The sequence below is a fragment of the Oryza glaberrima genome, unplaced genomic scaffold (genome assembly GCF_000147395.1).
Source record: "Oryza glaberrima unplaced genomic scaffold, OglaRS2 ChrUN-Ctg39, whole genome shotgun sequence".
NCBI lineage: Eukaryota > Viridiplantae > Streptophyta > Magnoliopsida > Poales > Poaceae > Oryza > Oryza glaberrima.
In genome coordinates, this window is record NW_026267044.1 from 45,795 (window position 1) to 70,383 (window position 24,589).

Consider the following 24,589-nt stretch of genomic DNA (forward strand, 5'->3'; position numbering starts at 1 on the left):
CAAAAAGGAGGGATGCAACACGAGGACTTCCCAGGAGGTCACCCATCCTAGTACTACTCTCGCCCAAGCACGCTTAACTTCGGAGTTCTGATGGGATCCGGTGCTTTAGTGCTGGTATGATCGCATCCGATATGTCTAGGCGTCATTCGGATGTCATTTCTTAAAATAGGCGTAACTTTCTCATACGGACTCGGAATCAGGCAAATGATATATCCACGGACATCTACAGAAAATGTTACATCCGATTCTCCGCAGCTCTCGCCCAAGGAGCGGCACAACACGAGGGACGCAGCGGCGCGAGTCAAAAGAGGGGAGAGAGAGACGACAAAAAGGAGGGATGCAACACGAGGACTTCCCAGGAGGTCACCCATCCTAGTACTACTCTCGCCCAAGCACGCTTAACTTCGGAGTTCTGATGGGATCCGGTGCTTTAGTGCTGGTATGATCGCATCCGATATGTCTAGGCGTCATTCGGATGTCATTTCTTAAAATAGGCGTAACTTTCTCATACGGACTCGGAATCAGGCAAATGATATATCCACGGACATCTACAGAAAATGTTACATCCGATTCTCCGCAGCTCTCGCCCAAGGAGCGGCACAACACGAGGGACGCAGCGGCGCGAGTCAAAAGAGGGGAGAGAGAGACGACAAAAAGGAGGGATGCAACACGAGGACTTCCCAGGAGGTCACCCATCCTAGTACTACTCTCGCCCAAGCACGCTTAACTTCGGAGTTCTGATGGGATCCGGTGCTTTAGTGCTGGTATGATCGCATCCGATATGTCTAGGCGTCATTCGGATGTCATTTCTTAAAATAGGCGTAACTTTCTCATACGGACTCGGAATCAGGCAAATGATATATCCACGGACATCTACAGAAAATGTTACATCCGATTCTCCGCAGCTCTCGCCCAAGGAGCGGCACAACACGAGGGACGCAGCGGCGCGAGTCAAAAGAGGGGAGAGAGAGACGACAAAAAGGAGGGATGCAACACGAGGACTTCCCAGGAGGTCACCCATCCTAGTACTACTCTCGCCCAAGCACGCTTAACTTCGGAGTTCTGATGGGATCCGGTGCTTTAGTGCTGGTATGATCGCATCCGATATGTCTAGGCGTCATTCGGATGTCATTTCTTAAAATAGGCGTAACTTTCTCATACGGACTCGGAATCAGGCAAATGATATATCCACGGACATCTACAGAAAATGTTACATCCGATTCTCCGCAGCTCTCGCCCAAGGAGCGGCACAACACGAGGGACGCAGCGGCGCGAGTCAAAAGAGGGGAGAGAGAGACGACAAAAAGGAGGGATGCAACACGAGGACTTCCCAGGAGGTCACCCATCCTAGTACTACTCTCGCCCAAGCACGCTTAACTTCGGAGTTCTGATGGGATCCGGTGCTTTAGTGCTGGTATGATCGCATCCGATATGTCTAGGCGTCATTCGGATGTCATTTCTTAAAATAGGCGTAACTTTCTCATACGGACTCGGAATCAGGCAAATGATATATCCACGGACATCTACAGAAAATGTTACATCCGATTCTCCGCAGCTCTCGCCCAAGGAGCGGCACAACACGAGGGACGCAGCGGCGCGAGTCAAAAGAGGGGAGAGAGAGACGACAAAAAGGAGGGATGCAACACGAGGACTTCCCAGGAGGTCACCCATCCTAGTACTACTCTCGCCCAAGCACGCTTAACTTCGGAGTTCTGATGGGATCCGGTGCTTTAGTGCTGGTATGATCGCATCCGATATGTCTAGGCGTCATTCGGATGTCATTTCTTAAAATAGGCGTAACTTTCTCATACGGACTCGGAATCAGGCAAATGATATATCCACGGACATCTACAGAAAATGTTACATCCGATTCTCCGCAGCTCTCGCCCAAGGAGCGGCACAACACGAGGGACGCAGCGGCGCGAGTCAAAAGAGGGGAGAGAGAGACGACAAAAAGGAGGGATGCAACACGAGGACTTCCCAGGAGGTCACCCATCCTAGTACTACTCTCGCCCAAGCACGCTTAACTTCGGAGTTCTGATGGGATCCGGTGCTTTAGTGCTGGTATGATCGCATCCGATATGTCTAGGCGTCATTCGGATGTCATTTCTTAAAATAGGCGTAACTTTCTCATACGGACTCGGAATCAGGCAAATGATATATCCACGGACATCTACAGAAAATGTTACATCCGATTCTCCGCAGCTCTCGCCCAAGGAGCGGCACAACACGAGGGACGCAGCGGCGCGAGTCAAAAGAGGGGAGAGAGAGACGACAAAAAGGAGGGATGCAACACGAGGACTTCCCAGGAGGTCACCCATCCTAGTACTACTCTCGCCCAAGCACGCTTAACTTCGGAGTTCTGATGGGATCCGGTGCTTTAGTGCTGGTATGATCGCATCCGATATGTCTAGGCGTCATTCGGATGTCATTTCTTAAAATAGGCGTAACTTTCTCATACGGACTCGGAATCAGGCAAATGATATATCCACGGACATCTACAGAAAATGTTACATCCGATTCTCCGCAGCTCTCGCCCAAGGAGCGGCACAACACGAGGGACGCAGCGGCGCGAGTCAAAAGAGGGGAGAGAGAGACGACAAAAAGGAGGGATGCAACACGAGGACTTCCCAGGAGGTCACCCATCCTAGTACTACTCTCGCCCAAGCACGCTTAACTTCGGAGTTCTGATGGGATCCGGTGCTTTAGTGCTGGTATGATCGCATCCGATATGTCTAGGCGTCATTCGGATGTCATTTCTTAAAATAGGCGTAACTTTCTCATACGGACTCGGAATCAGGCAAATGATATATCCACGGACATCTACAGAAAATGTTACATCCGATTCTCCGCAGCTCTCGCCCAAGGAGCGGCACAACACGAGGGACGCAGCGGCGCGAGTCAAAAGAGGGGAGAGAGAGACGACAAAAAGGAGGGATGCAACACGAGGACTTCCCAGGAGGTCACCCATCCTAGTACTACTCTCGCCCAAGCACGCTTAACTTCGGAGTTCTGATGGGATCCGGTGCTTTAGTGCTGGTATGATCGCATCCGATATGTCTAGGCGTCATTCGGATGTCATTTCTTAAAATAGGCGTAACTTTCTCATACGGACTCGGAATCAGGCAAATGATATATCCACGGACATCTACAGAAAATGTTACATCCGATTCTCCGCAGCTCTCGCCCAAGGAGCGGCACAACACGAGGGACGCAGCGGCGCGAGTCAAAAGAGGGGAGAGAGAGACGACAAAAAGGAGGGATGCAACACGAGGACTTCCCAGGAGGTCACCCATCCTAGTACTACTCTCGCCCAAGCACGCTTAACTTCGGAGTTCTGATGGGATCCGGTGCTTTAGTGCTGGTATGATCGCATCCGATATGTCTAGGCGTCATTCGGATGTCATTTCTTAAAATAGGCGTAACTTTCTCATACGGACTCGGAATCAGGCAAATGATATATCCACGGACATCTACAGAAAATGTTACATCCGATTCTCCGCAGCTCTCGCCCAAGGAGCGGCACAACACGAGGGACGCAGCGGCGCGAGTCAAAAGAGGGGAGAGAGAGACGACAAAAAGGAGGGATGCAACACGAGGACTTCCCAGGAGGTCACCCATCCTAGTACTACTCTCGCCCAAGCACGCTTAACTTCGGAGTTCTGATGGGATCCGGTGCTTTAGTGCTGGTATGATCGCATCCGATATGTCTAGGCGTCATTCGGATGTCATTTCTTAAAATAGGCGTAACTTTCTCATACGGACTCGGAATCAGGCAAATGATATATCCACGGACATCTACAGAAAATGTTACATCCGATTCTCCGCAGCTCTCGCCCAAGGAGCGGCACAACACGAGGGACGCAGCGGCGCGAGTCAAAAGAGGGGAGAGAGAGACGACAAAAAGGAGGGATGCAACACGAGGACTTCCCAGGAGGTCACCCATCCTAGTACTACTCTCGCCCAAGCACGCTTAACTTCGGAGTTCTGATGGGATCCGGTGCTTTAGTGCTGGTATGATCGCATCCGATATGTCTAGGCGTCATTCGGATGTCATTTCTTAAAATAGGCGTAACTTTCTCATACGGACTCGGAATCAGGCAAATGATATATCCACGGACATCTACAGAAAATGTTACATCCGATTCTCCGCAGCTCTCGCCCAAGGAGCGGCACAACACGAGGGACGCAGCGGCGCGAGTCAAAAGAGGGGAGAGAGAGACGACAAAAAGGAGGGATGCAACACGAGGACTTCCCAGGAGGTCACCCATCCTAGTACTACTCTCGCCCAAGCACGCTTAACTTCGGAGTTCTGATGGGATCCGGTGCTTTAGTGCTGGTATGATCGCATCCGATATGTCTAGGCGTCATTCGGATGTCATTTCTTAAAATAGGCGTAACTTTCTCATACGGACTCGGAATCAGGCAAATGATATATCCACGGACATCTACAGAAAATGTTACATCCGATTCTCCGCAGCTCTCGCCCAAGGAGCGGCACAACACGAGGGACGCAGCGGCGCGAGTCAAAAGAGGGGAGAGAGAGACGACAAAAAGGAGGGATGCAACACGAGGACTTCCCAGGAGGTCACCCATCCTAGTACTACTCTCGCCCAAGCACGCTTAACTTCGGAGTTCTGATGGGATCCGGTGCTTTAGTGCTGGTATGATCGCATCCGATATGTCTAGGCGTCATTCGGATGTCATTTCTTAAAATAGGCGTAACTTTCTCATACGGACTCGGAATCAGGCAAATGATATATCCACGGACATCTACAGAAAATGTTACATCCGATTCTCCGCAGCTCTCGCCCAAGGAGCGGCACAACACGAGGGACGCAGCGGCGCGAGTCAAAAGAGGGGAGAGAGAGACGACAAAAAGGAGGGATGCAACACGAGGACTTCCCAGGAGGTCACCCATCCTAGTACTACTCTCGCCCAAGCACGCTTAACTTCGGAGTTCTGATGGGATCCGGTGCTTTAGTGCTGGTATGATCGCATCCGATATGTCTAGGCGTCATTCGGATGTCATTTCTTAAAATAGGCGTAACTTTCTCATACGGACTCGGAATCAGGCAAATGATATATCCACGGACATCTACAGAAAATGTTACATCCGATTCTCCGCAGCTCTCGCCCAAGGAGCGGCACAACACGAGGGACGCAGCGGCGCGAGTCAAAAGAGGGGAGAGAGAGACGACAAAAAGGAGGGATGCAACACGAGGACTTCCCAGGAGGTCACCCATCCTAGTACTACTCTCGCCCAAGCACGCTTAACTTCGGAGTTCTGATGGGATCCGGTGCTTTAGTGCTGGTATGATCGCATCCGATATGTCTAGGCGTCATTCGGATGTCATTTCTTAAAATAGGCGTAACTTTCTCATACGGACTCGGAATCAGGCAAATGATATATCCACGGACATCTACAGAAAATGTTACATCCGATTCTCCGCAGCTCTCGCCCAAGGAGCGGCACAACACGAGGGACGCAGCGGCGCGAGTCAAAAGAGGGGAGAGAGAGACGACAAAAAGGAGGGATGCAACACGAGGACTTCCCAGGAGGTCACCCATCCTAGTACTACTCTCGCCCAAGCACGCTTAACTTCGGAGTTCTGATGGGATCCGGTGCTTTAGTGCTGGTATGATCGCATCCGATATGTCTAGGCGTCATTCGGATGTCATTTCTTAAAATAGGCGTAACTTTCTCATACGGACTCGGAATCAGGCAAATGATATATCCACGGACATCTACAGAAAATGTTACATCCGATTCTCCGCAGCTCTCGCCCAAGGAGCGGCACAACACGAGGGACGCAGCGGCGCGAGTCAAAAGAGGGGAGAGAGAGACGACAAAAAGGAGGGATGCAACACGAGGACTTCCCAGGAGGTCACCCATCCTAGTACTACTCTCGCCCAAGCACGCTTAACTTCGGAGTTCTGATGGGATCCGGTGCTTTAGTGCTGGTATGATCGCATCCGATATGTCTAGGCGTCATTCGGATGTCATTTCTTAAAATAGGCGTAACTTTCTCATACGGACTCGGAATCAGGCAAATGATATATCCACGGACATCTACAGAAAATGTTACATCCGATTCTCCGCAGCTCTCGCCCAAGGAGCGGCACAACACGAGGGACGCAGCGGCGCGAGTCAAAAGAGGGGAGAGAGAGACGACAAAAAGGAGGGATGCAACACGAGGACTTCCCAGGAGGTCACCCATCCTAGTACTACTCTCGCCCAAGCACGCTTAACTTCGGAGTTCTGATGGGATCCGGTGCTTTAGTGCTGGTATGATCGCATCCGATATGTCTAGGCGTCATTCGGATGTCATTTCTTAAAATAGGCGTAACTTTCTCATACGGACTCGGAATCAGGCAAATGATATATCCACGGACATCTACAGAAAATGTTACATCCGATTCTCCGCAGCTCTCGCCCAAGGAGCGGCACAACACGAGGGACGCAGCGGCGCGAGTCAAAAGAGGGGAGAGAGAGACGACAAAAAGGAGGGATGCAACACGAGGACTTCCCAGGAGGTCACCCATCCTAGTACTACTCTCGCCCAAGCACGCTTAACTTCGGAGTTCTGATGGGATCCGGTGCTTTAGTGCTGGTATGATCGCATCCGATATGTCTAGGCGTCATTCGGATGTCATTTCTTAAAATAGGCGTAACTTTCTCATACGGACTCGGAATCAGGCAAATGATATATCCACGGACATCTACAGAAAATGTTACATCCGATTCTCCGCAGCTCTCGCCCAAGGAGCGGCACAACACGAGGGACGCAGCGGCGCGAGTCAAAAGAGGGGAGAGAGAGACGACAAAAAGGAGGGATGCAACACGAGGACTTCCCAGGAGGTCACCCATCCTAGTACTACTCTCGCCCAAGCACGCTTAACTTCGGAGTTCTGATGGGATCCGGTGCTTTAGTGCTGGTATGATCGCATCCGATATGTCTAGGCGTCATTCGGATGTCATTTCTTAAAATAGGCGTAACTTTCTCATACGGACTCGGAATCAGGCAAATGATATATCCACGGACATCTACAGAAAATGTTACATCCGATTCTCCGCAGCTCTCGCCCAAGGAGCGGCACAACACGAGGGACGCAGCGGCGCGAGTCAAAAGAGGGGAGAGAGAGACGACAAAAAGGAGGGATGCAACACGAGGACTTCCCAGGAGGTCACCCATCCTAGTACTACTCTCGCCCAAGCACGCTTAACTTCGGAGTTCTGATGGGATCCGGTGCTTTAGTGCTGGTATGATCGCATCCGATATGTCTAGGCGTCATTCGGATGTCATTTCTTAAAATAGGCGTAACTTTCTCATACGGACTCGGAATCAGGCAAATGATATATCCACGGACATCTACAGAAAATGTTACATCCGATTCTCCGCAGCTCTCGCCCAAGGAGCGGCACAACACGAGGGACGCAGCGGCGCGAGTCAAAAGAGGGGAGAGAGAGACGACAAAAAGGAGGGATGCAACACGAGGACTTCCCAGGAGGTCACCCATCCTAGTACTACTCTCGCCCAAGCACGCTTAACTTCGGAGTTCTGATGGGATCCGGTGCTTTAGTGCTGGTATGATCGCATCCGATATGTCTAGGCGTCATTCGGATGTCATTTCTTAAAATAGGCGTAACTTTCTCATACGGACTCGGAATCAGGCAAATGATATATCCACGGACATCTACAGAAAATGTTACATCCGATTCTCCGCAGCTCTCGCCCAAGGAGCGGCACAACACGAGGGACGCAGCGGCGCGAGTCAAAAGAGGGGAGAGAGAGACGACAAAAAGGAGGGATGCAACACGAGGACTTCCCAGGAGGTCACCCATCCTAGTACTACTCTCGCCCAAGCACGCTTAACTTCGGAGTTCTGATGGGATCCGGTGCTTTAGTGCTGGTATGATCGCATCCGATATGTCTAGGCGTCATTCGGATGTCATTTCTTAAAATAGGCGTAACTTTCTCATACGGACTCGGAATCAGGCAAATGATATATCCACGGACATCTACAGAAAATGTTACATCCGATTCTCCGCAGCTCTCGCCCAAGGAGCGGCACAACACGAGGGACGCAGCGGCGCGAGTCAAAAGAGGGGAGAGAGAGACGACAAAAAGGAGGGATGCAACACGAGGACTTCCCAGGAGGTCACCCATCCTAGTACTACTCTCGCCCAAGCACGCTTAACTTCGGAGTTCTGATGGGATCCGGTGCTTTAGTGCTGGTATGATCGCATCCGATATGTCTAGGCGTCATTCGGATGTCATTTCTTAAAATAGGCGTAACTTTCTCATACGGACTCGGAATCAGGCAAATGATATATCCACGGACATCTACAGAAAATGTTACATCCGATTCTCCGCAGCTCTCGCCCAAGGAGCGGCACAACACGAGGGACGCAGCGGCGCGAGTCAAAAGAGGGGAGAGAGAGACGACAAAAAGGAGGGATGCAACACGAGGACTTCCCAGGAGGTCACCCATCCTAGTACTACTCTCGCCCAAGCACGCTTAACTTCGGAGTTCTGATGGGATCCGGTGCTTTAGTGCTGGTATGATCGCATCCGATATGTCTAGGCGTCATTCGGATGTCATTTCTTAAAATAGGCGTAACTTTCTCATACGGACTCGGAATCAGGCAAATGATATATCCACGGACATCTACAGAAAATGTTACATCCGATTCTCCGCAGCTCTCGCCCAAGGAGCGGCACAACACGAGGGACGCAGCGGCGCGAGTCAAAAGAGGGGAGAGAGAGACGACAAAAAGGAGGGATGCAACACGAGGACTTCCCAGGAGGTCACCCATCCTAGTACTACTCTCGCCCAAGCACGCTTAACTTCGGAGTTCTGATGGGATCCGGTGCTTTAGTGCTGGTATGATCGCATCCGATATGTCTAGGCGTCATTCGGATGTCATTTCTTAAAATAGGCGTAACTTTCTCATACGGACTCGGAATCAGGCAAATGATATATCCACGGACATCTACAGAAAATGTTACATCCGATTCTCCGCAGCTCTCGCCCAAGGAGCGGCACAACACGAGGGACGCAGCGGCGCGAGTCAAAAGAGGGGAGAGAGAGACGACAAAAAGGAGGGATGCAACACGAGGACTTCCCAGGAGGTCACCCATCCTAGTACTACTCTCGCCCAAGCACGCTTAACTTCGGAGTTCTGATGGGATCCGGTGCTTTAGTGCTGGTATGATCGCATCCGATATGTCTAGGCGTCATTCGGATGTCATTTCTTAAAATAGGCGTAACTTTCTCATACGGACTCGGAATCAGGCAAATGATATATCCACGGACATCTACAGAAAATGTTACATCCGATTCTCCGCAGCTCTCGCCCAAGGAGCGGCACAACACGAGGGACGCAGCGGCGCGAGTCAAAAGAGGGGAGAGAGAGACGACAAAAAGGAGGGATGCAACACGAGGACTTCCCAGGAGGTCACCCATCCTAGTACTACTCTCGCCCAAGCACGCTTAACTTCGGAGTTCTGATGGGATCCGGTGCTTTAGTGCTGGTATGATCGCATCCGATATGTCTAGGCGTCATTCGGATGTCATTTCTTAAAATAGGCGTAACTTTCTCATACGGACTCGGAATCAGGCAAATGATATATCCACGGACATCTACAGAAAATGTTACATCCGATTCTCCGCAGCTCTCGCCCAAGGAGCGGCACAACACGAGGGACGCAGCGGCGCGAGTCAAAAGAGGGGAGAGAGAGACGACAAAAAGGAGGGATGCAACACGAGGACTTCCCAGGAGGTCACCCATCCTAGTACTACTCTCGCCCAAGCACGCTTAACTTCGGAGTTCTGATGGGATCCGGTGCTTTAGTGCTGGTATGATCGCATCCGATATGTCTAGGCGTCATTCGGATGTCATTTCTTAAAATAGGCGTAACTTTCTCATACGGACTCGGAATCAGGCAAATGATATATCCACGGACATCTACAGAAAATGTTACATCCGATTCTCCGCAGCTCTCGCCCAAGGAGCGGCACAACACGAGGGACGCAGCGGCGCGAGTCAAAAGAGGGGAGAGAGAGACGACAAAAAGGAGGGATGCAACACGAGGACTTCCCAGGAGGTCACCCATCCTAGTACTACTCTCGCCCAAGCACGCTTAACTTCGGAGTTCTGATGGGATCCGGTGCTTTAGTGCTGGTATGATCGCATCCGATATGTCTAGGCGTCATTCGGATGTCATTTCTTAAAATAGGCGTAACTTTCTCATACGGACTCGGAATCAGGCAAATGATATATCCACGGACATCTACAGAAAATGTTACATCCGATTCTCCGCAGCTCTCGCCCAAGGAGCGGCACAACACGAGGGACGCAGCGGCGCGAGTCAAAAGAGGGGAGAGAGAGACGACAAAAAGGAGGGATGCAACACGAGGACTTCCCAGGAGGTCACCCATCCTAGTACTACTCTCGCCCAAGCACGCTTAACTTCGGAGTTCTGATGGGATCCGGTGCTTTAGTGCTGGTATGATCGCATCCGATATGTCTAGGCGTCATTCGGATGTCATTTCTTAAAATAGGCGTAACTTTCTCATACGGACTCGGAATCAGGCAAATGATATATCCACGGACATCTACAGAAAATGTTACATCCGATTCTCCGCAGCTCTCGCCCAAGGAGCGGCACAACACGAGGGACGCAGCGGCGCGAGTCAAAAGAGGGGAGAGAGAGACGACAAAAAGGAGGGATGCAACACGAGGACTTCCCAGGAGGTCACCCATCCTAGTACTACTCTCGCCCAAGCACGCTTAACTTCGGAGTTCTGATGGGATCCGGTGCTTTAGTGCTGGTATGATCGCATCCGATATGTCTAGGCGTCATTCGGATGTCATTTCTTAAAATAGGCGTAACTTTCTCATACGGACTCGGAATCAGGCAAATGATATATCCACGGACATCTACAGAAAATGTTACATCCGATTCTCCGCAGCTCTCGCCCAAGGAGCGGCACAACACGAGGGACGCAGCGGCGCGAGTCAAAAGAGGGGAGAGAGAGACGACAAAAAGGAGGGATGCAACACGAGGACTTCCCAGGAGGTCACCCATCCTAGTACTACTCTCGCCCAAGCACGCTTAACTTCGGAGTTCTGATGGGATCCGGTGCTTTAGTGCTGGTATGATCGCATCCGATATGTCTAGGCGTCATTCGGATGTCATTTCTTAAAATAGGCGTAACTTTCTCATACGGACTCGGAATCAGGCAAATGATATATCCACGGACATCTACAGAAAATGTTACATCCGATTCTCCGCAGCTCTCGCCCAAGGAGCGGCACAACACGAGGGACGCAGCGGCGCGAGTCAAAAGAGGGGAGAGAGAGACGACAAAAAGGAGGGATGCAACACGAGGACTTCCCAGGAGGTCACCCATCCTAGTACTACTCTCGCCCAAGCACGCTTAACTTCGGAGTTCTGATGGGATCCGGTGCTTTAGTGCTGGTATGATCGCATCCGATATGTCTAGGCGTCATTCGGATGTCATTTCTTAAAATAGGCGTAACTTTCTCATACGGACTCGGAATCAGGCAAATGATATATCCACGGACATCTACAGAAAATGTTACATCCGATTCTCCGCAGCTCTCGCCCAAGGAGCGGCACAACACGAGGGACGCAGCGGCGCGAGTCAAAAGAGGGGAGAGAGAGACGACAAAAAGGAGGGATGCAACACGAGGACTTCCCAGGAGGTCACCCATCCTAGTACTACTCTCGCCCAAGCACGCTTAACTTCGGAGTTCTGATGGGATCCGGTGCTTTAGTGCTGGTATGATCGCATCCGATATGTCTAGGCGTCATTCGGATGTCATTTCTTAAAATAGGCGTAACTTTCTCATACGGACTCGGAATCAGGCAAATGATATATCCACGGACATCTACAGAAAATGTTACATCCGATTCTCCGCAGCTCTCGCCCAAGGAGCGGCACAACACGAGGGACGCAGCGGCGCGAGTCAAAAGAGGGGAGAGAGAGACGACAAAAAGGAGGGATGCAACACGAGGACTTCCCAGGAGGTCACCCATCCTAGTACTACTCTCGCCCAAGCACGCTTAACTTCGGAGTTCTGATGGGATCCGGTGCTTTAGTGCTGGTATGATCGCATCCGATATGTCTAGGCGTCATTCGGATGTCATTTCTTAAAATAGGCGTAACTTTCTCATACGGACTCGGAATCAGGCAAATGATATATCCACGGACATCTACAGAAAATGTTACATCCGATTCTCCGCAGCTCTCGCCCAAGGAGCGGCACAACACGAGGGACGCAGCGGCGCGAGTCAAAAGAGGGGAGAGAGAGACGACAAAAAGGAGGGATGCAACACGAGGACTTCCCAGGAGGTCACCCATCCTAGTACTACTCTCGCCCAAGCACGCTTAACTTCGGAGTTCTGATGGGATCCGGTGCTTTAGTGCTGGTATGATCGCATCCGATATGTCTAGGCGTCATTCGGATGTCATTTCTTAAAATAGGCGTAACTTTCTCATACGGACTCGGAATCAGGCAAATGATATATCCACGGACATCTACAGAAAATGTTACATCCGATTCTCCGCAGCTCTCGCCCAAGGAGCGGCACAACACGAGGGACGCAGCGGCGCGAGTCAAAAGAGGGGAGAGAGAGACGACAAAAAGGAGGGATGCAACACGAGGACTTCCCAGGAGGTCACCCATCCTAGTACTACTCTCGCCCAAGCACGCTTAACTTCGGAGTTCTGATGGGATCCGGTGCTTTAGTGCTGGTATGATCGCATCCGATATGTCTAGGCGTCATTCGGATGTCATTTCTTAAAATAGGCGTAACTTTCTCATACGGACTCGGAATCAGGCAAATGATATATCCACGGACATCTACAGAAAATGTTACATCCGATTCTCCGCAGCTCTCGCCCAAGGAGCGGCACAACACGAGGGACGCAGCGGCGCGAGTCAAAAGAGGGGAGAGAGAGACGACAAAAAGGAGGGATGCAACACGAGGACTTCCCAGGAGGTCACCCATCCTAGTACTACTCTCGCCCAAGCACGCTTAACTTCGGAGTTCTGATGGGATCCGGTGCTTTAGTGCTGGTATGATCGCATCCGATATGTCTAGGCGTCATTCGGATGTCATTTCTTAAAATAGGCGTAACTTTCTCATACGGACTCGGAATCAGGCAAATGATATATCCACGGACATCTACAGAAAATGTTACATCCGATTCTCCGCAGCTCTCGCCCAAGGAGCGGCACAACACGAGGGACGCAGCGGCGCGAGTCAAAAGAGGGGAGAGAGAGACGACAAAAAGGAGGGATGCAACACGAGGACTTCCCAGGAGGTCACCCATCCTAGTACTACTCTCGCCCAAGCACGCTTAACTTCGGAGTTCTGATGGGATCCGGTGCTTTAGTGCTGGTATGATCGCATCCGATATGTCTAGGCGTCATTCGGATGTCATTTCTTAAAATAGGCGTAACTTTCTCATACGGACTCGGAATCAGGCAAATGATATATCCACGGACATCTACAGAAAATGTTACATCCGATTCTCCGCAGCTCTCGCCCAAGGAGCGGCACAACACGAGGGACGCAGCGGCGCGAGTCAAAAGAGGGGAGAGAGAGACGACAAAAAGGAGGGATGCAACACGAGGACTTCCCAGGAGGTCACCCATCCTAGTACTACTCTCGCCCAAGCACGCTTAACTTCGGAGTTCTGATGGGATCCGGTGCTTTAGTGCTGGTATGATCGCATCCGATATGTCTAGGCGTCATTCGGATGTCATTTCTTAAAATAGGCGTAACTTTCTCATACGGACTCGGAATCAGGCAAATGATATATCCACGGACATCTACAGAAAATGTTACATCCGATTCTCCGCAGCTCTCGCCCAAGGAGCGGCACAACACGAGGGACGCAGCGGCGCGAGTCAAAAGAGGGGAGAGAGAGACGACAAAAAGGAGGGATGCAACACGAGGACTTCCCAGGAGGTCACCCATCCTAGTACTACTCTCGCCCAAGCACGCTTAACTTCGGAGTTCTGATGGGATCCGGTGCTTTAGTGCTGGTATGATCGCATCCGATATGTCTAGGCGTCATTCGGATGTCATTTCTTAAAATAGGCGTAACTTTCTCATACGGACTCGGAATCAGGCAAATGATATATCCACGGACATCTACAGAAAATGTTACATCCGATTCTCCGCAGCTCTCGCCCAAGGAGCGGCACAACACGAGGGACGCAGCGGCGCGAGTCAAAAGAGGGGAGAGAGAGACGACAAAAAGGAGGGATGCAACACGAGGACTTCCCAGGAGGTCACCCATCCTAGTACTACTCTCGCCCAAGCACGCTTAACTTCGGAGTTCTGATGGGATCCGGTGCTTTAGTGCTGGTATGATCGCATCCGATATGTCTAGGCGTCATTCGGATGTCATTTCTTAAAATAGGCGTAACTTTCTCATACGGACTCGGAATCAGGCAAATGATATATCCACGGACATCTACAGAAAATGTTACATCCGATTCTCCGCAGCTCTCGCCCAAGGAGCGGCACAACACGAGGGACGCAGCGGCGCGAGTCAAAAGAGGGGAGAGAGAGACGACAAAAAGGAGGGATGCAACACGAGGACTTCCCAGGAGGTCACCCATCCTAGTACTACTCTCGCCCAAGCACGCTTAACTTCGGAGTTCTGATGGGATCCGGTGCTTTAGTGCTGGTATGATCGCATCCGATATGTCTAGGCGTCATTCGGATGTCATTTCTTAAAATAGGCGTAACTTTCTCATACGGACTCGGAATCAGGCAAATGATATATCCACGGACATCTACAGAAAATGTTACATCCGATTCTCCGCAGCTCTCGCCCAAGGAGCGGCACAACACGAGGGACGCAGCGGCGCGAGTCAAAAGAGGGGAGAGAGAGACGACAAAAAGGAGGGATGCAACACGAGGACTTCCCAGGAGGTCACCCATCCTAGTACTACTCTCGCCCAAGCACGCTTAACTTCGGAGTTCTGATGGGATCCGGTGCTTTAGTGCTGGTATGATCGCATCCGATATGTCTAGGCGTCATTCGGATGTCATTTCTTAAAATAGGCGTAACTTTCTCATACGGACTCGGAATCAGGCAAATGATATATCCACGGACATCTACAGAAAATGTTACATCCGATTCTCCGCAGCTCTCGCCCAAGGAGCGGCACAACACGAGGGACGCAGCGGCGCGAGTCAAAAGAGGGGAGAGAGAGACGACAAAAAGGAGGGATGCAACACGAGGACTTCCCAGGAGGTCACCCATCCTAGTACTACTCTCGCCCAAGCACGCTTAACTTCGGAGTTCTGATGGGATCCGGTGCTTTAGTGCTGGTATGATCGCATCCGATATGTCTAGGCGTCATTCGGATGTCATTTCTTAAAATAGGCGTAACTTTCTCATACGGACTCGGAATCAGGCAAATGATATATCCACGGACATCTACAGAAAATGTTACATCCGATTCTCCGCAGCTCTCGCCCAAGGAGCGGCACAACACGAGGGACGCAGCGGCGCGAGTCAAAAGAGGGGAGAGAGAGACGACAAAAAGGAGGGATGCAACACGAGGACTTCCCAGGAGGTCACCCATCCTAGTACTACTCTCGCCCAAGCACGCTTAACTTCGGAGTTCTGATGGGATCCGGTGCTTTAGTGCTGGTATGATCGCATCCGATATGTCTAGGCGTCATTCGGATGTCATTTCTTAAAATAGGCGTAACTTTCTCATACGGACTCGGAATCAGGCAAATGATATATCCACGGACATCTACAGAAAATGTTACATCCGATTCTCCGCAGCTCTCGCCCAAGGAGCGGCACAACACGAGGGACGCAGCGGCGCGAGTCAAAAGAGGGGAGAGAGAGACGACAAAAAGGAGGGATGCAACACGAGGACTTCCCAGGAGGTCACCCATCCTAGTACTACTCTCGCCCAAGCACGCTTAACTTCGGAGTTCTGATGGGATCCGGTGCTTTAGTGCTGGTATGATCGCATCCGATATGTCTAGGCGTCATTCGGATGTCATTTCTTAAAATAGGCGTAACTTTCTCATACGGACTCGGAATCAGGCAAATGATATATCCACGGACATCTACAGAAAATGTTACATCCGATTCTCCGCAGCTCTCGCCCAAGGAGCGGCACAACACGAGGGACGCAGCGGCGCGAGTCAAAAGAGGGGAGAGAGAGACGACAAAAAGGAGGGATGCAACACGAGGACTTCCCAGGAGGTCACCCATCCTAGTACTACTCTCGCCCAAGCACGCTTAACTTCGGAGTTCTGATGGGATCCGGTGCTTTAGTGCTGGTATGATCGCATCCGATATGTCTAGGCGTCATTCGGATGTCATTTCTTAAAATAGGCGTAACTTTCTCATACGGACTCGGAATCAGGCAAATGATATATCCACGGACATCTACAGAAAATGTTACATCCGATTCTCCGCAGCTCTCGCCCAAGGAGCGGCACAACACGAGGGACGCAGCGGCGCGAGTCAAAAGAGGGGAGAGAGAGACGACAAAAAGGAGGGATGCAACACGAGGACTTCCCAGGAGGTCACCCATCCTAGTACTACTCTCGCCCAAGCACGCTTAACTTCGGAGTTCTGATGGGATCCGGTGCTTTAGTGCTGGTATGATCGCATCCGATATGTCTAGGCGTCATTCGGATGTCATTTCTTAAAATAGGCGTAACTTTCTCATACGGACTCGGAATCAGGCAAATGATATATCCACGGACATCTACAGAAAATGTTACATCCGATTCTCCGCAGCTCTCGCCCAAGGAGCGGCACAACACGAGGGACGCAGCGGCGCGAGTCAAAAGAGGGGAGAGAGAGACGACAAAAAGGAGGGATGCAACACGAGGACTTCCCAGGAGGTCACCCATCCTAGTACTACTCTCGCCCAAGCACGCTTAACTTCGGAGTTCTGATGGGATCCGGTGCTTTAGTGCTGGTATGATCGCATCCGATATGTCTAGGCGTCATTCGGATGTCATTTCTTAAAATAGGCGTAACTTTCTCATACGGACTCGGAATCAGGCAAATGATATATCCACGGACATCTACAGAAAATGTTACATCCGATTCTCCGCAGCTCTCGCCCAAGGAGCGGCACAACACGAGGGACGCAGCGGCGCGAGTCAAAAGAGGGGAGAGAGAGACGACAAAAAGGAGGGATGCAACACGAGGACTTCCCAGGAGGTCACCCATCCTAGTACTACTCTCGCCCAAGCACGCTTAACTTCGGAGTTCTGATGGGATCCGGTGCTTTAGTGCTGGTATGATCGCATCCGATATGTCTAGGCGTCATTCGGATGTCATTTCTTAAAATAGGCGTAACTTTCTCATACGGACTCGGAATCAGGCAAATGATATATCCACGGACATCTACAGAAAATGTTACATCCGATTCTCCGCAGCTCTCGCCCAAGGAGCGGCACAACACGAGGGACGCAGCGGCGCGAGTCAAAAGAGGGGAGAGAGAGACGACAAAAAGGAGGGATGCAACACGAGGACTTCCCAGGAGGTCACCCATCCTAGTACTACTCTCGCCCAAGCACGCTTAACTTCGGAGTTCTGATGGGATCCGGTGCTTTAGTGCTGGTATGATCGCATCCGATATGTCTAGGCGTCATTCGGATGTCATTTCTTAAAATAGGCGTAACTTTCTCATACGGACTCGGAATCAGGCAAATGATATATCCACGGACATCTACAGAAAATGTTACATCCGATTCTCCGCAGCTCTCGCCCAAGGAGCGGCACAACACGAGGGACGCAGCGGCGCGAGTCAAAAGAGGGGAGAGAGAGACGACAAAAAGGAGGGATGCAACACGAGGACTTCCCAGGAGGTCACCCATCCTAGTACTACTCTCGCCCAAGCACGCTTAACTTCGGAGTTCTGATGGGATCCGGTGCTTTAGTGCTGGTATGATCGCATCCGATATGTCTAGGCGTCATTCGGATGTCATTTCTTAAAATAGGCGTAACTTTCTCATACGGACTCGGAATCAGGCAAATGATATATCCACGGACATCTACAGAAAATGTTACATCCGATTCTCCGCAGCTCTCGCCCAAGGAGCGGCACAACACGAGGGACGCAGCGGCGCGAGTCAAAAGAGGGGAGAGAGAGACGACAAAAAGGAGGGATGCAACACGAGGACTTCCCAGGAGGTCACCCATCCTAGTACTACTCTCGCCCAAGCACGCTTAACTTCGGAGTTCTGATGGGATCCGGTGCTTTAGTGCTGGTATGATCGCATCCGATATGTCTAGGCGTCATTCGGATGTCATTTCTTAAAATAGGCGTAACTTTCTCATACGGACTCGGAATCAGGCAAATGATATATCCACGGACATCTACAGAAAATGTTACATCCGATTCTCCGCAGCTCTCGCCCAAGGAGCGGCACAACACGAGGGACGCAGCGGCGCGAGTCAAAAGAGGGGAGAGAGAGACGACAAAAAGGAGGGATGCAACACGAGGACTTCCCAGGAGGTCACCCATCCTAGTACTACTCTCGCCCAAGCACGCTTAACTTCGGAGTTCTGATGGGATCCGGTGCTTTAGTGCTGGTATGATCGCATCCGATATGTCTAGGCGTCATTCGGATGTCATTTCTTAAAATAGGCGTAACTTTCTCATACGGACTCGGAATCAGGCAAATGATATATCCACGGACATCTACAGAAAATGTTACATCCGATTCTCCGCAGCTCTCGCCCAAGGAGCGGCACAACACGAGGGACGCAGCGGCGCGAGTCAAAAGAGGGGAGAGAGAGACGACAAAAAGGAGGGATGCAACACGAGGACTTCCCAGGAGGTCACCCATCCTAGTACTACTCTCGCCCAAGCACGCTTAACTTCGGAGTTCTGATGGGATCCGGTGCTTTAGTGCTGGTATGATCGCATCCGATATGTCTAGGCGTCATTCGGATGTCATTTCTTAAAATAGGCGTAACTTTCTCATACGGACTCGGAATCAGGCAAATGATATATCCACGGACATCTACAGAAAATGTTACATCCGATTCTCCGCAGCTCTCGCCCAAGGAGCGGCACAACACGAGGGACGCAGCGGCGCGAGTCAAAAGAGGGGAGAGAGAGACGACAAAAAGGAGGGATGCAACACGAGGACTTCCCAGGAGGTCACCCATCCTAGTACTACTCTCGCCCAAGCACGCTTAACTTCGGAGTTCTGATGGGATCCGGTGCTTTAGTGCTGGTATGATCGCATCCGATATGTCTAGGCGTCATTCGGATGTCATTTCTTAAAATAGGCGTAACTTTCTCATACGGACTCGGAATCAGGCAAATGATATATCCACGGACATCTACAGAAAATGTTACATCCGATTCTCCGCAGCTCTCGCCCAAGGAGCGGCACAACACGAGGGACGCAGCGGCGCGAGTCAAAAGAGGGGAGAGAGAGACGACAAAAAGGAGGGATGCAACACGAGGACTTCCCAGGAGGTCACCCATCCTAGTACTACTCTCGCCCAAGCACGCTTAACTTCGGAGTTCTGATGGGATCCGGTGCTTTAGTGCTGGTATGATCGCATCCGATATGTCTAGGCGTCATTCGGATGTCATTTCTTAAAATAGGCGTAACTTTCTCATACGGACTCGGAATCAGGCAAATGATATATCCACGGACATCTACAGAAAATGTTACATCCGATTCTCCGCAGCTCTCGCCCAAGGAGCGGCACAACACGAGGGACGCAGCGGCGCGAGTCAAAAGAGGGGAGAGAGAGACGACAAAAAGGAGGGATGCAACACGAGGACTTCCCAGGAGGTCACCCATCCTAGTACTACTCTCGCCCAAGCACGCTTAACTTCGGAGTTCTGATGGGATCCGGTGCTTTAGTGCTGGTATGATCGCATCCGATATGTCTAGGCGTCATTCGGATGTCATTTCTTAAAATAGGCGTAACTTTCTCATACGGACTCGGAATCAGGCAAATGATATATCCACGGACATCTACAGAAAATGTTACATCCGATTCTCCGCAGCTCTCGCCCAAGGAGCGGCACAACACGAGGGACGCAGCGGCGCGAGTCAAAAGAGGGGAGAGAGAGACGACAAAAAGGAGGGATGCAACACGAGGACTTCCCAGGAGGTCACCCATCCTAGTACTACTCTCGCCCAAGCACGCTTAACTTCGGAGTTCTGATGGGATCCGGTGCTTTAGTGCTGGTATGATCGCATCCGATATGTCTAGGCGTCATTCGGATGTCATTTCTTAAAATAGGCGTAACTTTCTCATACGGACTCGGAATCAGGCAAATGATATATCCACGGACATCTACAGAAAATGTTACATCCGATTCTCCGCAGCTCTCGCCCAAGGAGCGGCACAACACGAGGGACGCAGCGGCGCGAGTCAAAAGAGGGGAGAGAGAGACGACAAAAAGGAGGGATGCAACACGAGGACTTCCCAGGAGGTCACCCATCCTAGTACTACTCTCGCCCAAGCACGCTTAACTTCGGAGTTCTGATGGGATCCGGTGCTTTAGTGCTGGTATGATCGCATCCGATATGTCTAGGCGTCATTCGGATGTCATTTCTTAAAATAGGCGTAACTTTCTCATACGGACTCGGAATCAGGCAAATGATATATCCACGGACATCTACAGAAAATGTTACATCCGATTCTCCGCAGCTCTCGCCCAAGGAGCGGCACAACACGAGGGACGCAGCGGCGCGAGTCAAAAGAGGGGAGAGAGAGACGACAAAAAGGAGGGATGCAACACGAGGACTTCCCAGGAGGTCACCCATCCTAGTACTACTCTCGCCCAAGCACGCTTAACTTCGGAGTTCTGATGGGATCCGGTGCTTTAGTGCTGGTATGATCGCATCCGATATGTCTAGGCGTCATTCGGATGTCATTTCTTAAAATAGGCGTAACTTTCTCATACGGACTCGGAATCAGGCAAATGATATATCCACGGACATCTACAGAAAATGTTACATCCGATTCTCCGCAGCTCTCGCCCAAGGAGCGGCACAACACGAGGGACGCAGCGGCGCGAGTCAAAAGAGGGGAGAGAGAGACGACAAAAAGGAGGGATGCAACACGAGGACTTCCCAGGAGGTCACCCATCCTAGTACTACTCTCGCCCAAGCACGCTTAACTTCGGAGTTCTGATGGGATCCGGTGCTTTAGTGCTGGTATGATCGCATCCGATATGTCTAGGCGTCATTCGGATGTCATTTCTTAAAATAGGCGTAACTTTCTCATACGGACTCGGAATCAGGCAAATGATATATCCACGGACATCTACAGAAAATGTTACATCCGATTCTCCGCAGCTCTCGCCCAAGGAGCGGCACAACACGAGGGACGCAGCGGCGCGAGTCAAAAGAGGGGAGAGAGAGACGACAAAAAGGAGGGATGCAACACGAGGACTTCCCAGGAGGTCACCCATCCTAGTACTACTCTCGCCCAAGCACGCTTAACTTCGGAGTTCTGATGGGATCCGGTGCTTTAGTGCTGGTATGATCGCATCCGATATGTCTAGGCGTCATTCGGATGTCATTTCTTAAAATAGGCGTAACTTTCTCATACGGACTCGGAATCAGGCAAATGATATATCCACGGACATCTACAGAAAATGTTACATCCGATTCTCCGCAGCTCTCGCCCAAGGAGCGGCACAACACGAGGGACGCAGCGGCGCGAGTCAAAAGAGGGGAGAGAGAGACGACAAAAAGGAGGGATGCAACACGAGGACTTCCCAGGAGGTCACCCATCCTAGTACTACTCTCGCCCAAGCACGCTTAACTTCGGAGTTCTGATGGGATCCGGTGCTTTAGTGCTGGTATGATCGCATCCGATATGTCTAGGCGTCATTCGGATGTCATTTCTTAAAATAGGCGTAACTTTCTCATACGGACTCGGAATCAGGCAAATGATATATCCACGGACATCTACAGAAAATGTTACATCCGATTCTCCGCAGCTCTCGCCCAAGGAGCGGCACAACACGAGGGACGCAGCGGCGCGAGTCAAAAGAGGGGAGAGAGAGACGACAAAAAGGAGGGATGCAACACGAGGACTTCCCAGGAGGTCACCCATCCTAGTACTACTCTCGCCCAAGCACGCTTAACTTCGGAGTTCTGATGGGATCCGGTGCTTTAGTGCTGGTATGATCGCATCCGATATGTCTAGGCGTCATTCGGATGTCATTTCTTAAAATAGGCGTAACTTTCTCATACGGACTCGGAATCAGGCAAATGATATATCCACGGACATCTACAGAAAATGTTACATCCGATTCTCCGCAGCTCTCGCCCAAGGAGCGGCACAACACGAGGGACGCAGCGGCGCGAGTCAAAAGAGGGGAGAGAGAGACGACAAAAAGGAGGGATGCAACACGAGGACTTCCCAGGAGGTCACCCATCCTAGTACTACTCTCGCCCAAGCACGCTTAACTTCGGAGTTCTGATGGGATCCGGTGCTTTAGTGCTGGTATGATCGCATCCGATATGTCTAGGCGTCATTCGGATGTCATTTCTTAAAATAGGCGTAACTTTCTCATACGGACTCGGAATCAGGCAAATGATATATCCACGGACATCTACAGAAAATGTTACATCCGATTCTCCGCAGCTCTCGCCCAAGGAGCGGCACAACACGAGGGACGCAGCGGCGCGAGTCAAAAGAGGGGAGAGAGAGACGACAAAAAGGAGGGATGCAACACGAGGACTTCCCAGGAGGTCACCCATCCTAGTACTACTCTCGCCCAAGCACGCTTAACTTCGGAGTTCTGATGGGATCCGGTGCTTTAGTGCTGGTATGATCGCATCCGATATGTCTAGGCGTCATTCGGATGTCATTTCTTAAAATAGGCGTAACTTTCTCATACGGACTCGGAATCAGGCAAATGATATATCCACGGACATCTACAGAAAATGTTACATCCGATTCTCCGCAGCTCTCGCCCAAGGAGCGGCACAACACGAGGGACGCAGCGGCGCGAGTCAAAAGAGGGGAGAGAGAGACGACAAAAAGGAGGGATGCAACACGAGGACTTCCCAGGAGGTCACCCATCCTAGTACTACTCTCGCCCAAGCACGCTTAACTTCGGAGTTCTGATGGGATCCGGTGCTTTAGTGCTGGTATGATCGCATCCGATATGTCTAGGCGTCATTCGGATGTCATTTCTTAAAATAGGCGTAACTTTCTCATACGGACTCGGAATCAGGCAAATGATATATCCACGGACATCTACAGAAAATGTTACATCCGATTCTCCGCAGCTCTCGCCCAAGGAGCGGCACAACACGAGGGACGCAGCGGCGCGAGTCAAAAGAGGGGAGAGAGAGACGACAAAAAGGAGGGATGCAACACGAGGACTTCCCAGGAGGTCACCCATCCTAGTACTACTCTCGCCCAAGCACGCTTAACTTCGGAGTTCTGATGGGATCCGGTGCTTTAGTGCTGGTATGATCGCATCCGATATGTCTAGGCGTCATTCGGATGTCATTTCTTAAAATAGGCGTAACTTTCTCATACGGACTCGGAATCAGGCAAATGATATATCCACGGACATCTACAGAAAATGTTACATCCGATTCTCCGCAGCTCTCGCCCAAGGAGCGGCACAACACGAGGGACGCAGCGGCGCGAGTCAAAAGAGGGGAGAGAGAGACGACAAAAAGGAGGGATGCAACACGAGGACTTCCCAGGAGGTCACCCATCCTAGTACTACTCTCGCCCAAGCACGCTTAACTTCGGAGTTCTGATGGGATCCGGTGCTTTAGTGCTGGTATGATCGCATCCGATATGTCTAGGCGTCATTCGGATGTCATTTCTTAAAATAGGCGTAACTTTCTCATACGGACTCGGAATCAGGCAAATGATATATCCACGGACATCTACAGAAAATGTTACATCCGATTCTCCGCAGCTCTCGCCCAAGGAGCGGCACAACACGAGGGACGCAGCGGCGCGAGTCAAAAGAGGGGAGAGAGAGACGACAAAAAGGAGGGATGCAACACGAGGACTTCCCAGGAGGTCACCCATCCTAGTACTACTCTCGCCCAAGCACGCTTAACTTCGGAGTTCTGATGGGATCCGGTGCTTTAGTGCTGGTATGATCGCATCCGATATGTCTAGGCGTCATTCGGATGTCATTTCTTAAAATAGGCGTAACTTTCTCATACGGACTCGGAATCAGGCAAATGATATATCCACGGACATCTACAGAAAATGTTACATCCGATTCTCCGCAGCTCTCGCCCAAGGAGCGGCACAACACGAGGGACGCAGCGGCGCGAGTCAAAAGAGGGGAGAGAGAGACGACAAAAAGGAGGGATGCAACACGAGGACTTCCCAGGAGGTCACCCATCCTAGTACTACTCTCGCCCAAGCACGCTTAACTTCGGAGTTCTGATGGGATCCGGTGCTTTAGTGCTGGTATGATCGCATCCGATATGTCTAGGCGTCATTCGGATGTCATTTCTTAAAATAGGCGTAACTTTCTCATACGGACTCGGAATCAGGCAAATGATATATC

At 51.0% G+C, this 24,589-nt stretch overlaps 76 non-coding genes across 76 annotated transcripts; all 76 read right to left on the reverse strand.

The window, feature by feature from the left end:
- Positions 1-9: 9 nt before the first annotated feature.
- LOC127758683 (5S ribosomal RNA) lies at positions 10-128 on the reverse strand. Its single transcript, XR_008014021.1, has one exon. It is a non-coding gene; the product is annotated as a 5S ribosomal RNA (ribosomal RNA).
- Positions 129-334: 206 nt separating this feature from the next.
- Positions 335-453, reverse strand: LOC127758684 (5S ribosomal RNA). Its single transcript, XR_008014022.1, has one exon. It is a non-coding gene; the product is annotated as a 5S ribosomal RNA (ribosomal RNA).
- Positions 454-659: 206 nt separating this feature from the next.
- LOC127758686 (5S ribosomal RNA) lies at positions 660-778 on the reverse strand. The gene has a single exon (XR_008014024.1). It is a non-coding gene; the product is annotated as a 5S ribosomal RNA (ribosomal RNA).
- Positions 779-984: 206 nt separating this feature from the next.
- On the reverse strand, positions 985-1,103 carry LOC127758687 (5S ribosomal RNA). The gene has a single exon (XR_008014025.1). It is a non-coding gene; the product is annotated as a 5S ribosomal RNA (ribosomal RNA).
- Positions 1,104-1,309: 206 nt separating this feature from the next.
- LOC127758688 (5S ribosomal RNA) lies at positions 1,310-1,428 on the reverse strand. The gene has a single exon (XR_008014026.1). It is a non-coding gene; the product is annotated as a 5S ribosomal RNA (ribosomal RNA).
- A 206-nt stretch (positions 1,429-1,634) lies between these two features.
- LOC127758689 (5S ribosomal RNA) lies at positions 1,635-1,753 on the reverse strand. The gene has a single exon (XR_008014027.1). It is a non-coding gene; the product is annotated as a 5S ribosomal RNA (ribosomal RNA).
- A 206-nt stretch (positions 1,754-1,959) lies between these two features.
- On the reverse strand, positions 1,960-2,078 carry LOC127758690 (5S ribosomal RNA). Its single transcript, XR_008014028.1, has one exon. It is a non-coding gene; the product is annotated as a 5S ribosomal RNA (ribosomal RNA).
- A 206-nt stretch (positions 2,079-2,284) lies between these two features.
- LOC127758691 (5S ribosomal RNA) lies at positions 2,285-2,403 on the reverse strand. Its single transcript, XR_008014029.1, has one exon. It is a non-coding gene; the product is annotated as a 5S ribosomal RNA (ribosomal RNA).
- Positions 2,404-2,609: 206 nt separating this feature from the next.
- LOC127758692 (5S ribosomal RNA) lies at positions 2,610-2,728 on the reverse strand. The gene has a single exon (XR_008014030.1). It is a non-coding gene; the product is annotated as a 5S ribosomal RNA (ribosomal RNA).
- Positions 2,729-2,934: 206 nt separating this feature from the next.
- Positions 2,935-3,053, reverse strand: LOC127758693 (5S ribosomal RNA). The gene has a single exon (XR_008014031.1). It is a non-coding gene; the product is annotated as a 5S ribosomal RNA (ribosomal RNA).
- Positions 3,054-3,259: 206 nt separating this feature from the next.
- Positions 3,260-3,378, reverse strand: LOC127758695 (5S ribosomal RNA). The gene has a single exon (XR_008014032.1). It is a non-coding gene; the product is annotated as a 5S ribosomal RNA (ribosomal RNA).
- A 206-nt stretch (positions 3,379-3,584) lies between these two features.
- LOC127758696 (5S ribosomal RNA) lies at positions 3,585-3,703 on the reverse strand. Its single transcript, XR_008014033.1, has one exon. It is a non-coding gene; the product is annotated as a 5S ribosomal RNA (ribosomal RNA).
- A 206-nt stretch (positions 3,704-3,909) lies between these two features.
- On the reverse strand, positions 3,910-4,028 carry LOC127758698 (5S ribosomal RNA). The gene has a single exon (XR_008014035.1). It is a non-coding gene; the product is annotated as a 5S ribosomal RNA (ribosomal RNA).
- A 206-nt stretch (positions 4,029-4,234) lies between these two features.
- On the reverse strand, positions 4,235-4,353 carry LOC127758699 (5S ribosomal RNA). Its single transcript, XR_008014036.1, has one exon. It is a non-coding gene; the product is annotated as a 5S ribosomal RNA (ribosomal RNA).
- Positions 4,354-4,559: 206 nt separating this feature from the next.
- LOC127758700 (5S ribosomal RNA) lies at positions 4,560-4,678 on the reverse strand. The gene has a single exon (XR_008014037.1). It is a non-coding gene; the product is annotated as a 5S ribosomal RNA (ribosomal RNA).
- A 206-nt stretch (positions 4,679-4,884) lies between these two features.
- LOC127758701 (5S ribosomal RNA) lies at positions 4,885-5,003 on the reverse strand. Its single transcript, XR_008014038.1, has one exon. It is a non-coding gene; the product is annotated as a 5S ribosomal RNA (ribosomal RNA).
- Positions 5,004-5,209: 206 nt separating this feature from the next.
- Positions 5,210-5,328, reverse strand: LOC127758702 (5S ribosomal RNA). Its single transcript, XR_008014039.1, has one exon. It is a non-coding gene; the product is annotated as a 5S ribosomal RNA (ribosomal RNA).
- A 206-nt stretch (positions 5,329-5,534) lies between these two features.
- LOC127758703 (5S ribosomal RNA) lies at positions 5,535-5,653 on the reverse strand. Its single transcript, XR_008014040.1, has one exon. It is a non-coding gene; the product is annotated as a 5S ribosomal RNA (ribosomal RNA).
- A 206-nt stretch (positions 5,654-5,859) lies between these two features.
- Positions 5,860-5,978, reverse strand: LOC127758704 (5S ribosomal RNA). The gene has a single exon (XR_008014041.1). It is a non-coding gene; the product is annotated as a 5S ribosomal RNA (ribosomal RNA).
- A 206-nt stretch (positions 5,979-6,184) lies between these two features.
- Positions 6,185-6,303, reverse strand: LOC127758705 (5S ribosomal RNA). The gene has a single exon (XR_008014042.1). It is a non-coding gene; the product is annotated as a 5S ribosomal RNA (ribosomal RNA).
- A 206-nt stretch (positions 6,304-6,509) lies between these two features.
- LOC127758706 (5S ribosomal RNA) lies at positions 6,510-6,628 on the reverse strand. Its single transcript, XR_008014043.1, has one exon. It is a non-coding gene; the product is annotated as a 5S ribosomal RNA (ribosomal RNA).
- A 206-nt stretch (positions 6,629-6,834) lies between these two features.
- On the reverse strand, positions 6,835-6,953 carry LOC127758707 (5S ribosomal RNA). Its single transcript, XR_008014044.1, has one exon. It is a non-coding gene; the product is annotated as a 5S ribosomal RNA (ribosomal RNA).
- A 206-nt stretch (positions 6,954-7,159) lies between these two features.
- On the reverse strand, positions 7,160-7,278 carry LOC127758709 (5S ribosomal RNA). Its single transcript, XR_008014046.1, has one exon. It is a non-coding gene; the product is annotated as a 5S ribosomal RNA (ribosomal RNA).
- A 206-nt stretch (positions 7,279-7,484) lies between these two features.
- On the reverse strand, positions 7,485-7,603 carry LOC127758711 (5S ribosomal RNA). Its single transcript, XR_008014047.1, has one exon. It is a non-coding gene; the product is annotated as a 5S ribosomal RNA (ribosomal RNA).
- Positions 7,604-7,809: 206 nt separating this feature from the next.
- On the reverse strand, positions 7,810-7,928 carry LOC127758712 (5S ribosomal RNA). Its single transcript, XR_008014048.1, has one exon. It is a non-coding gene; the product is annotated as a 5S ribosomal RNA (ribosomal RNA).
- Positions 7,929-8,134: 206 nt separating this feature from the next.
- On the reverse strand, positions 8,135-8,253 carry LOC127758713 (5S ribosomal RNA). Its single transcript, XR_008014049.1, has one exon. It is a non-coding gene; the product is annotated as a 5S ribosomal RNA (ribosomal RNA).
- Positions 8,254-8,459: 206 nt separating this feature from the next.
- LOC127758714 (5S ribosomal RNA) lies at positions 8,460-8,578 on the reverse strand. The gene has a single exon (XR_008014050.1). It is a non-coding gene; the product is annotated as a 5S ribosomal RNA (ribosomal RNA).
- A 206-nt stretch (positions 8,579-8,784) lies between these two features.
- LOC127758715 (5S ribosomal RNA) lies at positions 8,785-8,903 on the reverse strand. The gene has a single exon (XR_008014051.1). It is a non-coding gene; the product is annotated as a 5S ribosomal RNA (ribosomal RNA).
- A 206-nt stretch (positions 8,904-9,109) lies between these two features.
- LOC127758716 (5S ribosomal RNA) lies at positions 9,110-9,228 on the reverse strand. Its single transcript, XR_008014052.1, has one exon. It is a non-coding gene; the product is annotated as a 5S ribosomal RNA (ribosomal RNA).
- A 206-nt stretch (positions 9,229-9,434) lies between these two features.
- LOC127758717 (5S ribosomal RNA) lies at positions 9,435-9,553 on the reverse strand. Its single transcript, XR_008014053.1, has one exon. It is a non-coding gene; the product is annotated as a 5S ribosomal RNA (ribosomal RNA).
- Positions 9,554-9,759: 206 nt separating this feature from the next.
- Positions 9,760-9,878, reverse strand: LOC127758718 (5S ribosomal RNA). The gene has a single exon (XR_008014054.1). It is a non-coding gene; the product is annotated as a 5S ribosomal RNA (ribosomal RNA).
- A 206-nt stretch (positions 9,879-10,084) lies between these two features.
- Positions 10,085-10,203, reverse strand: LOC127758719 (5S ribosomal RNA). Its single transcript, XR_008014055.1, has one exon. It is a non-coding gene; the product is annotated as a 5S ribosomal RNA (ribosomal RNA).
- Positions 10,204-10,409: 206 nt separating this feature from the next.
- LOC127758722 (5S ribosomal RNA) lies at positions 10,410-10,528 on the reverse strand. Its single transcript, XR_008014057.1, has one exon. It is a non-coding gene; the product is annotated as a 5S ribosomal RNA (ribosomal RNA).
- Positions 10,529-10,734: 206 nt separating this feature from the next.
- On the reverse strand, positions 10,735-10,853 carry LOC127758723 (5S ribosomal RNA). The gene has a single exon (XR_008014058.1). It is a non-coding gene; the product is annotated as a 5S ribosomal RNA (ribosomal RNA).
- Positions 10,854-11,059: 206 nt separating this feature from the next.
- On the reverse strand, positions 11,060-11,178 carry LOC127758724 (5S ribosomal RNA). Its single transcript, XR_008014059.1, has one exon. It is a non-coding gene; the product is annotated as a 5S ribosomal RNA (ribosomal RNA).
- A 206-nt stretch (positions 11,179-11,384) lies between these two features.
- On the reverse strand, positions 11,385-11,503 carry LOC127758725 (5S ribosomal RNA). Its single transcript, XR_008014060.1, has one exon. It is a non-coding gene; the product is annotated as a 5S ribosomal RNA (ribosomal RNA).
- A 206-nt stretch (positions 11,504-11,709) lies between these two features.
- On the reverse strand, positions 11,710-11,828 carry LOC127758726 (5S ribosomal RNA). Its single transcript, XR_008014061.1, has one exon. It is a non-coding gene; the product is annotated as a 5S ribosomal RNA (ribosomal RNA).
- A 206-nt stretch (positions 11,829-12,034) lies between these two features.
- LOC127758728 (5S ribosomal RNA) lies at positions 12,035-12,153 on the reverse strand. The gene has a single exon (XR_008014062.1). It is a non-coding gene; the product is annotated as a 5S ribosomal RNA (ribosomal RNA).
- Positions 12,154-12,359: 206 nt separating this feature from the next.
- On the reverse strand, positions 12,360-12,478 carry LOC127758729 (5S ribosomal RNA). Its single transcript, XR_008014063.1, has one exon. It is a non-coding gene; the product is annotated as a 5S ribosomal RNA (ribosomal RNA).
- Positions 12,479-12,684: 206 nt separating this feature from the next.
- On the reverse strand, positions 12,685-12,803 carry LOC127758730 (5S ribosomal RNA). Its single transcript, XR_008014064.1, has one exon. It is a non-coding gene; the product is annotated as a 5S ribosomal RNA (ribosomal RNA).
- A 206-nt stretch (positions 12,804-13,009) lies between these two features.
- Positions 13,010-13,128, reverse strand: LOC127758731 (5S ribosomal RNA). Its single transcript, XR_008014065.1, has one exon. It is a non-coding gene; the product is annotated as a 5S ribosomal RNA (ribosomal RNA).
- A 206-nt stretch (positions 13,129-13,334) lies between these two features.
- On the reverse strand, positions 13,335-13,453 carry LOC127758732 (5S ribosomal RNA). The gene has a single exon (XR_008014066.1). It is a non-coding gene; the product is annotated as a 5S ribosomal RNA (ribosomal RNA).
- A 206-nt stretch (positions 13,454-13,659) lies between these two features.
- Positions 13,660-13,778, reverse strand: LOC127758734 (5S ribosomal RNA). Its single transcript, XR_008014068.1, has one exon. It is a non-coding gene; the product is annotated as a 5S ribosomal RNA (ribosomal RNA).
- A 206-nt stretch (positions 13,779-13,984) lies between these two features.
- On the reverse strand, positions 13,985-14,103 carry LOC127758735 (5S ribosomal RNA). The gene has a single exon (XR_008014069.1). It is a non-coding gene; the product is annotated as a 5S ribosomal RNA (ribosomal RNA).
- Positions 14,104-14,309: 206 nt separating this feature from the next.
- Positions 14,310-14,428, reverse strand: LOC127758736 (5S ribosomal RNA). Its single transcript, XR_008014070.1, has one exon. It is a non-coding gene; the product is annotated as a 5S ribosomal RNA (ribosomal RNA).
- A 206-nt stretch (positions 14,429-14,634) lies between these two features.
- Positions 14,635-14,753, reverse strand: LOC127758737 (5S ribosomal RNA). Its single transcript, XR_008014071.1, has one exon. It is a non-coding gene; the product is annotated as a 5S ribosomal RNA (ribosomal RNA).
- Positions 14,754-14,959: 206 nt separating this feature from the next.
- On the reverse strand, positions 14,960-15,078 carry LOC127758738 (5S ribosomal RNA). Its single transcript, XR_008014072.1, has one exon. It is a non-coding gene; the product is annotated as a 5S ribosomal RNA (ribosomal RNA).
- A 206-nt stretch (positions 15,079-15,284) lies between these two features.
- Positions 15,285-15,403, reverse strand: LOC127758739 (5S ribosomal RNA). Its single transcript, XR_008014073.1, has one exon. It is a non-coding gene; the product is annotated as a 5S ribosomal RNA (ribosomal RNA).
- Positions 15,404-15,609: 206 nt separating this feature from the next.
- On the reverse strand, positions 15,610-15,728 carry LOC127758740 (5S ribosomal RNA). The gene has a single exon (XR_008014074.1). It is a non-coding gene; the product is annotated as a 5S ribosomal RNA (ribosomal RNA).
- A 206-nt stretch (positions 15,729-15,934) lies between these two features.
- LOC127758741 (5S ribosomal RNA) lies at positions 15,935-16,053 on the reverse strand. The gene has a single exon (XR_008014075.1). It is a non-coding gene; the product is annotated as a 5S ribosomal RNA (ribosomal RNA).
- A 206-nt stretch (positions 16,054-16,259) lies between these two features.
- LOC127758742 (5S ribosomal RNA) lies at positions 16,260-16,378 on the reverse strand. The gene has a single exon (XR_008014076.1). It is a non-coding gene; the product is annotated as a 5S ribosomal RNA (ribosomal RNA).
- Positions 16,379-16,584: 206 nt separating this feature from the next.
- On the reverse strand, positions 16,585-16,703 carry LOC127758744 (5S ribosomal RNA). Its single transcript, XR_008014077.1, has one exon. It is a non-coding gene; the product is annotated as a 5S ribosomal RNA (ribosomal RNA).
- Positions 16,704-16,909: 206 nt separating this feature from the next.
- LOC127758746 (5S ribosomal RNA) lies at positions 16,910-17,028 on the reverse strand. Its single transcript, XR_008014079.1, has one exon. It is a non-coding gene; the product is annotated as a 5S ribosomal RNA (ribosomal RNA).
- Positions 17,029-17,234: 206 nt separating this feature from the next.
- Positions 17,235-17,353, reverse strand: LOC127758747 (5S ribosomal RNA). Its single transcript, XR_008014080.1, has one exon. It is a non-coding gene; the product is annotated as a 5S ribosomal RNA (ribosomal RNA).
- Positions 17,354-17,559: 206 nt separating this feature from the next.
- Positions 17,560-17,678, reverse strand: LOC127758748 (5S ribosomal RNA). Its single transcript, XR_008014081.1, has one exon. It is a non-coding gene; the product is annotated as a 5S ribosomal RNA (ribosomal RNA).
- Positions 17,679-17,884: 206 nt separating this feature from the next.
- On the reverse strand, positions 17,885-18,003 carry LOC127758749 (5S ribosomal RNA). Its single transcript, XR_008014082.1, has one exon. It is a non-coding gene; the product is annotated as a 5S ribosomal RNA (ribosomal RNA).
- A 206-nt stretch (positions 18,004-18,209) lies between these two features.
- Positions 18,210-18,328, reverse strand: LOC127758750 (5S ribosomal RNA). The gene has a single exon (XR_008014083.1). It is a non-coding gene; the product is annotated as a 5S ribosomal RNA (ribosomal RNA).
- Positions 18,329-18,534: 206 nt separating this feature from the next.
- Positions 18,535-18,653, reverse strand: LOC127758751 (5S ribosomal RNA). The gene has a single exon (XR_008014084.1). It is a non-coding gene; the product is annotated as a 5S ribosomal RNA (ribosomal RNA).
- A 206-nt stretch (positions 18,654-18,859) lies between these two features.
- On the reverse strand, positions 18,860-18,978 carry LOC127758752 (5S ribosomal RNA). Its single transcript, XR_008014085.1, has one exon. It is a non-coding gene; the product is annotated as a 5S ribosomal RNA (ribosomal RNA).
- A 206-nt stretch (positions 18,979-19,184) lies between these two features.
- Positions 19,185-19,303, reverse strand: LOC127758753 (5S ribosomal RNA). Its single transcript, XR_008014086.1, has one exon. It is a non-coding gene; the product is annotated as a 5S ribosomal RNA (ribosomal RNA).
- A 206-nt stretch (positions 19,304-19,509) lies between these two features.
- Positions 19,510-19,628, reverse strand: LOC127758754 (5S ribosomal RNA). Its single transcript, XR_008014087.1, has one exon. It is a non-coding gene; the product is annotated as a 5S ribosomal RNA (ribosomal RNA).
- Positions 19,629-19,834: 206 nt separating this feature from the next.
- LOC127758755 (5S ribosomal RNA) lies at positions 19,835-19,953 on the reverse strand. Its single transcript, XR_008014088.1, has one exon. It is a non-coding gene; the product is annotated as a 5S ribosomal RNA (ribosomal RNA).
- Positions 19,954-20,159: 206 nt separating this feature from the next.
- On the reverse strand, positions 20,160-20,278 carry LOC127758757 (5S ribosomal RNA). Its single transcript, XR_008014090.1, has one exon. It is a non-coding gene; the product is annotated as a 5S ribosomal RNA (ribosomal RNA).
- Positions 20,279-20,484: 206 nt separating this feature from the next.
- On the reverse strand, positions 20,485-20,603 carry LOC127758758 (5S ribosomal RNA). Its single transcript, XR_008014091.1, has one exon. It is a non-coding gene; the product is annotated as a 5S ribosomal RNA (ribosomal RNA).
- Positions 20,604-20,809: 206 nt separating this feature from the next.
- On the reverse strand, positions 20,810-20,928 carry LOC127758760 (5S ribosomal RNA). The gene has a single exon (XR_008014092.1). It is a non-coding gene; the product is annotated as a 5S ribosomal RNA (ribosomal RNA).
- Positions 20,929-21,134: 206 nt separating this feature from the next.
- On the reverse strand, positions 21,135-21,253 carry LOC127758761 (5S ribosomal RNA). Its single transcript, XR_008014093.1, has one exon. It is a non-coding gene; the product is annotated as a 5S ribosomal RNA (ribosomal RNA).
- Positions 21,254-21,459: 206 nt separating this feature from the next.
- Positions 21,460-21,578, reverse strand: LOC127758762 (5S ribosomal RNA). Its single transcript, XR_008014094.1, has one exon. It is a non-coding gene; the product is annotated as a 5S ribosomal RNA (ribosomal RNA).
- Positions 21,579-21,784: 206 nt separating this feature from the next.
- On the reverse strand, positions 21,785-21,903 carry LOC127758763 (5S ribosomal RNA). Its single transcript, XR_008014095.1, has one exon. It is a non-coding gene; the product is annotated as a 5S ribosomal RNA (ribosomal RNA).
- A 206-nt stretch (positions 21,904-22,109) lies between these two features.
- LOC127758764 (5S ribosomal RNA) lies at positions 22,110-22,228 on the reverse strand. Its single transcript, XR_008014096.1, has one exon. It is a non-coding gene; the product is annotated as a 5S ribosomal RNA (ribosomal RNA).
- A 206-nt stretch (positions 22,229-22,434) lies between these two features.
- Positions 22,435-22,553, reverse strand: LOC127758765 (5S ribosomal RNA). Its single transcript, XR_008014097.1, has one exon. It is a non-coding gene; the product is annotated as a 5S ribosomal RNA (ribosomal RNA).
- Positions 22,554-22,759: 206 nt separating this feature from the next.
- On the reverse strand, positions 22,760-22,878 carry LOC127758766 (5S ribosomal RNA). The gene has a single exon (XR_008014098.1). It is a non-coding gene; the product is annotated as a 5S ribosomal RNA (ribosomal RNA).
- A 206-nt stretch (positions 22,879-23,084) lies between these two features.
- Positions 23,085-23,203, reverse strand: LOC127758767 (5S ribosomal RNA). The gene has a single exon (XR_008014099.1). It is a non-coding gene; the product is annotated as a 5S ribosomal RNA (ribosomal RNA).
- Positions 23,204-23,409: 206 nt separating this feature from the next.
- On the reverse strand, positions 23,410-23,528 carry LOC127758769 (5S ribosomal RNA). Its single transcript, XR_008014101.1, has one exon. It is a non-coding gene; the product is annotated as a 5S ribosomal RNA (ribosomal RNA).
- Positions 23,529-23,734: 206 nt separating this feature from the next.
- LOC127758770 (5S ribosomal RNA) lies at positions 23,735-23,853 on the reverse strand. The gene has a single exon (XR_008014102.1). It is a non-coding gene; the product is annotated as a 5S ribosomal RNA (ribosomal RNA).
- Positions 23,854-24,059: 206 nt separating this feature from the next.
- On the reverse strand, positions 24,060-24,178 carry LOC127758771 (5S ribosomal RNA). The gene has a single exon (XR_008014103.1). It is a non-coding gene; the product is annotated as a 5S ribosomal RNA (ribosomal RNA).
- Positions 24,179-24,384: 206 nt separating this feature from the next.
- LOC127758772 (5S ribosomal RNA) lies at positions 24,385-24,503 on the reverse strand. Its single transcript, XR_008014104.1, has one exon. It is a non-coding gene; the product is annotated as a 5S ribosomal RNA (ribosomal RNA).
- Between the last annotated feature and the right edge of the window lie 86 nt (positions 24,504-24,589).